The sequence below is a fragment of the Schistocerca piceifrons genome, chromosome 4 (genome assembly GCF_021461385.2).
Source record: "Schistocerca piceifrons isolate TAMUIC-IGC-003096 chromosome 4, iqSchPice1.1, whole genome shotgun sequence".
Classification (NCBI taxonomy): Eukaryota; Metazoa; Arthropoda; class Insecta; order Orthoptera; family Acrididae; genus Schistocerca; species Schistocerca piceifrons.
Genome location: NC_060141.1, coordinates 421,876,681 through 421,885,946, shown reverse-complemented (window position 1 = coordinate 421,885,946; position 9,266 = coordinate 421,876,681). Strand labels below are relative to the sequence as shown.

General features: G+C 37.1%; 1 long non-coding RNA gene across 1 annotated transcript; it reads left to right on the top strand.

The window, feature by feature from the left end:
- Positions 1-2,551: 2,551 nt before the first annotated feature.
- On the top strand, positions 2,552-3,179 carry LOC124796379. The gene is made up of 3 exons (XR_007016755.1): positions 2,552-2,612; positions 2,724-2,884; positions 2,975-3,179. It is a non-coding gene; the product is annotated as an uncharacterized LOC124796379 (long non-coding RNA).
- Positions 3,180-9,266: the final 6,087 nt, after the last annotated feature.

The window sequence follows — 9,266 nt, the reverse complement described above, 5'->3', positions numbered from 1 at the left end:
CAAGAATAATACACAGGGGCGTAGTAGACGAAACATAACTGTACTTTGTGCTCCCCTTAATATGAAGAGTGAATATTCGAGATTAACTGTGTTGAACATTTATCGGGAACCCCTCTTGCTATTAGTGAAATGGTTTCGTGTCGTTATTTGAAATGTTACTGTTTCTGCTTCATGGCAACAGCTAATTCAGTGCAGGTATTCCATGTATACACATTTAAGGTGTACATCATGGCAGGCCTATGCTGCAAAATGCAAAAGTCTCTCAGAATCAGTTAATAAAAGACGTTGCTTAATAACCCTGACGGTGTATTATCAGGGCATCATATCAATAGGCAGATGAATTACACAAAAATTGCATTTCTTTACACAAAAACACAGTAAGCCTGGTATTGGCATGACAATATTGCATTACAGTTTAGAATCTTATTAAAAATGGATGAGCAGCTATCTAGTCGTATAGGCTAATGCTTGCTGAAAAACGTGGAAGTCTACATAACTATCTTGTAGAAGTACAAAGAGCTTATTAAACAGCCTAATTTTATGCCCTAAAATCTTAGTTATTAATTAACTTTTACTTTGAAGTACTTCTGGGGTGACAGAAAGTGTAATCAATAAATAACACTATTCCAGTGCCCAAAGATGGTCTTCTTGCAGTGTTACCCCAAGGGGTAAATACTTAGGCCATTTTTTTTTTCTAAAACTGTGCTGCTCTGCTGATGACTATGATTGTGCAGAACAATCTAGCCATACGGAACAAATGGGTGTTGTGCACCTCATCACAGGTTACTAACAGCCAACAGCAGTAAAGATGAATGCTTCTGGCAAGAGACTACTTGCACAGCCATAAACACCCAGTCTGACAAAAGCAGTATCTGTCTCTTCCCATTGCATCCCCTAGGTCTTTATTAATGAAAATATGTGTGAGAGACAGACCTGCAGAATAAATATAATTTCAAATGAAAACAGTACAAGCAAAAAACAAAATACTGCAGCTTGGGCAAAGTCAGTCATATTAAAGAAAAGTCTTTTAGTATACTGTGTTATACATCAGGAACCTCACTACTACAGGGAACACTTCTTGTAGACATACCAGTATACGAAAATGAAGGGGCAAGTAAATTGCATGTGTTGTGCATATAGTAACAAGACTTGGAAATCATTGGAATGGGACAGTTTCATGTTGATGGGTAGAAGCTAACATTTTCTGCTGTAGAATCAGTGTGAAGAAAGGGGTTATGAAGTTGACTCCTAGGCTATTCAGGTTGATGAATGTTGTGTTAAACAGCTCTTTGAATGCTGTTCCCCAATAGTGGACCAGGAAACATTCAAGCTTATAGTACTGGCAAGATATGTCTTAAGCTTCATAAAGCAACTTCGTGATAGTTTTGACCAGGTCATCCAGACATTAACGATTCTGGAGATTTTAATGCAGATTTTCTGTCAGGTAGTACTGATAGAGACTATCTCTTTGTTGATGTCAAGCTTTGGCTTCTTAACCTAAGTAAAGTTCCCTTTAAGAACTGAGGGACGTAGTGCAATAGCCGTTGACAGATCCTTCGTAGACACAACCACCTTCAATGATAAGCCAGTAGTTGTTTTAAAAATGTGAAAATGATGGTCATATGTCAACAGTAAAATTTATGAATTATTTATGTATAGATTAGAGAAGAAAATGATTGTAGCCTATTACGGAACCGTAAACAATAATTTACACAGTGTTGAAAGATAAACTCCAGATAGAATGTTGGGAAGAGGTTGATAAAACAGGCAGTGTTTATGGAAAATTTTAATGTTTTCCTAACATCTCCATACACTTTGAGTCATGTTACTTGCTAAAACAGAGTAGGCCTGCAATTAAATAGAAGCAAGGATAAAGGACATTTACTCCGAAGATGAAGGTATCTTCTGTGGGAAAGTGAGAGTGCTACCTAATTCAGAAGACAAACTGTAAAGAGTTGAAGCTCTGTTACTGTCAGTATTGTAACATCCTCTGGGCATTTTGCTTAGCTAGTTTTATTCTTGCGGTTTGAGGATTGCTCAGTTATGACGTGCCACCCACTCAATTCACAGCATCGCAAGTGTTGGAATGTTGGTGCCCAAACGTTATTGGCTGTATAGAGATGTTGAGACTCACGGATGGTATTGTAATTCTGTCAGAGACAGCAAAGGACCTGGAAGAGCAGTGGAACGGAATGGACAATGTCTTGAAAGGAGGATACAAGATGAACATCAACAAAAGCAAAACGAGGATAATGGAATGTAGTCGAATTAAACCGGGTGATGCTGCCGGAATTAGATTAGGAAATGAGACACTTGAAGTAGTAAATGAATTTTGCTATTTGGGGAGCAAAATAACTGATGATGGTCAAAGTAGAGGGGATATAAAATGTAGACTAGCAATGGCAAGGAAAGCGTCTCTGAAGAAGAGAAATTTGTTAACATCAAGTACAGATTTAAGTGTCAGGAAGTCTTTTCTGAAAGTAGTTGTATGGAGTGTAGACGTGTATGGAAGTGAAGCATGGAGAGTTGCATCAAACTAGTCTCTGGACTGAAGACCACAACAACAACATAGATGTCGACCACAATGTTCCAGGGTGCTGCTGCTGCTGATGGTATGTAATATGTATATCACTATCCCTACCTCTCCATATATGTTTATATAAAAATTATGTGCTGTTGTTGTCATGTATGCTTAACAAGGGTCATTGTTGTGTTTGTTCTAGTGACTCTGACAAAAGGCATACAATTTGTTGTGAGCCAGTGGATCCCTGTGAGCCAGCTCATACTCCAATGATGTTGATGATTTGTGATGAAATGAAGAAGCGGGATCAGAAGCCACCACCATACCACTGATTTATTCAGGCATGGCAGAGTTTTTACATGAGTATCTGTCCATCTCTCTCATTTTGCATGAGCATATAAGTGTGTGTATTAACTCCAGAAACTTATAGGCTGCTGTGTTGTTACTTTGCAGAAATGTTCGGCGAATTAGTGCTGCCACATCTATCGCCTGCATCCGCACATGGACTTTTTTATTTTATTTGCTGCAATTCACAAATAACTGAACCTAGAGACCAAATTGTGCATTTACGTAATGTGAAGTTGTTATTGTTGTAACAAAATTTTAACAATGGTGAAGCTTTAATACTTGTAAACACAAAACTAACTGGGAAATAAAAGTGCTGAAAATCAACAATTTATGTATTTAGAAGACAGGAAAATAGAAAGATATGAAAGAGTTTAGATTTGGAGAATACCACCCCTGATGCTCCCCATGAGGGAGGACCTCAGAAAGACATTGAGCCCCTCACTCCCGGCAACCCTACCCAATCAGCTACCACTTGCCATCTGAGGATGAGGACCTCAGCAGTACTTTGAGCCTCTTGCACTCAGATGACACAATTCTACATCTAGGTTAGGTACCTTTTCTTCATCTATGTCTACACTCTGCAAACTACCATGAGATGCATGGCAGAGAGTACATTCCGTTGTACCAATTATTAGGGTTTCTTCCTGTTCAATTCACTTATGTTTTCTAGCATAAAATAATGCGTGGTTATGTTTTTATTTGCTTCTGCTGTCTATTAACTATTACTACTTGTTGAAAGTTTTGAGTGCTTCATGTATTAAGCAGCCATTCTGCTGTTCATGTTGCTATAACTAGACTTCATTCTGGGTGTTGCGTGCATATCAACACTGATCTGATCACTTCCTTTTTTATTCTTCTATGTTAACAAGTGTTGTACAAATTGTTGCCGGCCAGTGTGGCCGAGCGGTTCTAGGCACTTCAGTCTGGAACCGCGCGGCCGCTACGGTTTCGGGTTCGAATCCTGCCTCGGGCATGGATGTGTGTGATGTCCTTAGGTTAGTTAGGTTTAAGTAGTTCTGGGAGACTTATGACCTCAGATGTTAAGTCCTATAGTGCTCAGATCCATTTGAACCATTTGTACAAATTGTTACATTGCAGGAGGGGGGAATGTAGTGGCATGGGAATTGGGGAAGTAAATGGGTATCTTCCATGGTATTTCATAATTTGTTCAAGGGATAGGAAAATAGCTGGACTGGAAGGGAAGATGAGTCCTTAAGGCGGAACTGGATAGTGCTAGACAGGAATTGATTAGGTTAAGGGGCAGAAGTGTGAAGACAGGTAGGAAGTGGTAGCAAGGAACAGGGACCACAGAACTGGACGGTATCTTGACAGTTTCATCATTGACACAAACAATAGAGTTGCTCTGCTACCTCAGTTAAGGAAGGAAGTGGTTCAGGTAGATGGTAGATGTAAGTGTAGTCAGAACTCAACAGTCTTTCACCAGGAAACCATGAAAAAAAGTAGGAAATAGGAGGAAAATTCTGTTGTTAGTAGCCATGGAAGAGGTGTGGGCCAGACCTTGCAGGAAAAAGTGTAAGTTAACCAAGTGATAGAGGATGTAGGATCATTGTGAAAGAGGTTTACAAAGCAGGGTCGTGTTGCACTAGTGGATGGTGCAGGAAATAGTACCGATAGGGATCAGGGCTCCAATATTGCGTGTGACCTGGTGAAAATAGCATCTGCAGTGAACCATACAAATGTTGGCTTGGTTCCCATTTTCATGTGGTATGATTGGCTCCAATTGACCAACTCTGTCAGGAGGGTCAATATGGAACAGTATCAGCTGCTTTGGGCGGCTTCTTTGTCAGAATAGGTCTTGTTCCTGTTAATAGAATTGGCAGGTGGGACTTCACAAGACATGGCCTGCATCTCAGTAGGAAAGGGAAGGGTAAACTGGACTAAAATGATAGCAAAATCTTTAAGGGGGACACTAAAACTCATGGGAGTACCCCTTTTTTAGGCTAAGATCAGTATCCAGTGATTAAACATTGAATGAAATTAAGTTTAATGAGAAGCTCAGACAGGCAGGTATTAGAGATGTTGAAATATCACAAGATTCTCATAAAAGTTCAGTGATAAATAGTATACTGCATCAGAATATCAGGGGATTAAAATACAAAAAGATGAACTTCTTGTTTGTTTAGAAGATTTAGGAACTGAGAGTGTGGAATAGATGTACTATGCCTTTCTGAATATCATACAGTCTTAGATATGAAAAAGGTAAATATAGGTGGATATAAGCTTTCAGCACATGTAGATAGAGACACTGTAGGGAGAGGAGGTGCCATGTAAGTTGAAATCTGTCATAGTGTGAAACGTTTAGAAAATAATTAAAAAAAATTTAAAAAAAAATTGTGTAGAGCAATATAAAGAAGATTGTCCATGTGAGCTTAAACTAAGTAATGGTGCTTTTGTAATTCTTGCTGTGTATAGGTCCCCATTGGGAAATTTTCGGTTATTTTTGAAAAACTTGGATTGTTCGTTATGCTATCTGTCAGACAGAGGGAAGCAAATTATTGATTGTTGGTATTTCAGTGTAAACTTTCTGGAAGAGTCTGATAGAAACCTTGACCTTGAAGTATTACTAGGTTCTTTCAATTTGATGTCAGTTATTGATTTTCCTACTCGGGTGGTACAGGAAAGCTGCACGCCGATAGATGTTTTTATAGACCAAGATAAATTTAATCAAATAAAAACTTTTCCTGTTAAGAATGGTCTGTCCGATCGTGATGCACAGCTAGTTACAGTATATGAAATAGCTCCATACAGTAATGCAAACAGTCCTCCAAAACAGTGCATTCAGTTAACAGTTTAACAATTGAAAATTTTAGGAAGTCTTGCAACAGTTAGACTGGGATGAGGTGTACAGAGAACCTGTGCTAATTTTTAACCTATTTCACAATACTTTTGTGAGTATATTTGAAATCTGTTTCCCTAAGAAAACAGTGAAATATAATTATAAGGAACCACCTAAAAAGCCATGGTTTACTAAAGGGGAAAAAAAATCTTTTAGACAGAAAAGGAAAATGTATCTTATAGCTAGGAGGAGTAATGATTCGAAACAGTGAAACATTATAAAAACTACTGCACTGTATTAAGAAAAGTTATTAAAAAGTCCAGAACATTGTGCATTATGTCTGAGATTAGCACATCTGATGATAAAATGAAAACCATTTGGAACATTGTTGAAAGGGAAACAGGGCAACTGAGAGCACAGGAAGACTGTATTTCTATCAAACTCAATGAAAAGGTAGTTAACAAAAAGTTAGGAGTAAAAAACACTTTTAATAATCCTTTTTAGGTGTTGCAGAGAAAATAGGATCCAGCTATTCACTATAAAATGCAAGGCAGTATGTGGAAGAGGCAATACCTATGCAATTTGATAAAATTGAAATTCAACCCATCTCTCCCACTGAAATTTTGAAAATAATAAATTCACTCAAAAGCAAAAGCTCACATGGAATTGATGGCTTTTCCAACAGAGTACCAAAAACTTGTTCCCAACAGGTAAGTTGGATTCTCAGACACATATGTAGTAGCTCACTGAAACAGGAAATTTTTCCAGACAGATAGAAATATGCCATTGTTAAATTATTGCAAAAAAAAAAAAAAAAAAAAAAAAAAGGGATAGCTCTGATGCTAACTACTACTGCCTGGCCTCATCTCTGACAGCTTTATTCAAAATTCTTGTAAAAGTAATGTATTCGAGATTAGCATCACGTATTTGTAAAAATGATGTACTAACAAAATGGCAGTTTAGTTTTCAGAAAGGCTTTTCAACAGAAAATGCCGTATATGCTTTCATTGGTCAAATATTAAATGCTTTGAATAACCGAACATCACCCATTGGGATATTTTGTGATCTCTCAAAGGCTTCTGGCTGTGTAAATCCTGAAATTATTCTATGTAAGCTTAAGTATTGTGGTATGAGTGAGAAAGTGCACATATGGTTTAATTCATATTTGACTGGAAGAGTACAGAAGGTTGAAATTAATGGTACAGATAGTCTACAAAAATTGGCAGTCCTTTAACTGGAGAGGTATCAAGAATGGTGTACCACAAGTTTGTCTTTGGTCCCTTATTGTTCTTAATATATATTAATGACTGGCCACTCAATTTTCATGAAGATGCAAAGCTAGTTCTTTTTGCTGATGATAAAAGTTTAATATTCGCACCCAACAAACAAGAATCAGCTAAGGAAATTGTAAATAGTGTCTTTCAGAAAATTATTAAGTGATTCTCTGCAAATGGATTCTCACTAAATTTTGAGAAAACACAGTATATACAATTCTGTACAGTAAAAGGCATAACACCTTTGATAAATATAGACTGAATAGAAATCTATTGCTGAGACAGAATGTTCAAAATTTCTGATGAGAAATTGAATTGGTAGAAACACATTGATGATCTGCTGAAAGGGTTAGGCTCGGCTACATATGCTGCTAAGGTTATTGCAATGATAAACAATCAGTAAATTATCCTACTATACCTATTTTCATTCACTGCTTTCATATGTCATCATATTTTGGGGTAATTCATCATTAAAAGAAAAAGTATTCCTTGCACAAAAGCATGTAATCAGAATAATAGCCGGAGCCCACTCAAGATCACCCTTCGGATGTTTATTTCAGGAACTCAGGAAATTCATAGTACCTTTGCAATACATATATTCTCTTATGAAATTTGTTATTAATAACCCATCCCAGTTCAAAAATAACAGCGAAGTGCATAACTACAACACTAGAAGAAAGGATGATCTTCACTATTCTGGGCTAAGTTTGACTATGGCATGGAAAGGGGTGAATTATGCTGCCACAAAATTCATTGGTCATTTGCCAAATAGCATTAAAAGAATTTCTGAATGATAACTACTTCTACTCAACAGATGAATTTTTAGATATGAAGTACTAACTGTAAAAATAATAATAATAATAATAATAATAATAATAATAATATCCCAATACCACAACAGATAAATGCAGACTTTGCAAGCAACAAATAGAAACAGTAGATCACATCACAAGCGGGTGTACAATACTAGCAAATACAAAATACTCCAGAAGACATGACAATGTAGCAAAAATAATACATCAACAGCTTGTCTTACAACATAAACTTATAAAACAACACATTCCCACATACAAGTATGCACCACAAAATGTGCTGGAGATTGATGAATACAAATTATACTGGAACAGAACCATTATAACAGATAGAACAACACCACATAACAAACCTGACATCATACTCACCAATAAAAAGAAGAAATTAACACAACTAATCGAAATATCCATACCCAATACAACAAATATACAAAAGAAAACAGGAGAAAAAAATTGAAAAATACATCCAACTGGCTGAGGAAGTCAAGGACATGTGGCGTCAGGATAAAGTTGACATTATACCAATTATACTATCAACTACAGGAGTCATACCACACAGTATCCACCAGTACATCAATGCAATACAGCTACATCCAAACGTATATATACAACTACAGAAATCTGTAATTATTGATACATGTTCAATTACCCGAAAGTTGCTAAATGCAATCTAACATATACCGTACAGTTAAAAGGAAGTCACGCTTGATCAAGCTCCGTGTCGCTTTCCATTTTTGACCAGACATAACGTCTGAGAAAAGAAATAATAATAATAATAATAATAATAATAATAATAATAATTACTGAGCTTTGGAAGTATACAAGGGATAAGGCAGTAGATAAACTGACAGAAATTATCAGCCAGATTTGGGAAACTGAAAGACTTCCACATGGCTGGAATTCTGCTCTAATTCATCCTCTCTGTAAGAAAGGCAACAGAACAGATGTAAATGACTATCGTGGTATCTCTCTCATTTCAACAACCTATAAGAGTCTGTCAAAAGCTCTGCAAACTAGGATGGAAGAACAGCTAGACTCAAAGCTGGGAGAGGATCAAGGACGTTTCAGGAAGGGGCGATCATGCGTCAAACAGATAATGAACCTCAAATCCATCCTTTCATACCTGAAGCTCAGGAATAATAATTTTGTTGTGACCTTTGTGGATTTCAAAAAGGCGTATGACTTGATTGATCATAAAACCCTGATCAGCCTTGGCGTTGACAAGAAGACCAAAGTGATAATCCAGCAAACACTAACCAAAACAACCTCAAAAGTGAAATTTGGAGGAGAAACATCAGAAGCTTTTGAAATAAAGACTGGGGTGAAGCAAGGAGATGGGCTCTCACTCTGCTCTTCAACTGTGTGCTCGAGAAGGTGATTCGTGAGTGAGCTTAACGTACAAGCACAGAAGACTGGCCTGCACATTTCATTTGAGAAAACCAAGTTTATAACAAACATAAATCCACCACAAAGGGAGCTTGCAGTGGGTCAAGGCAAAATTAAGCGAGTTGAAA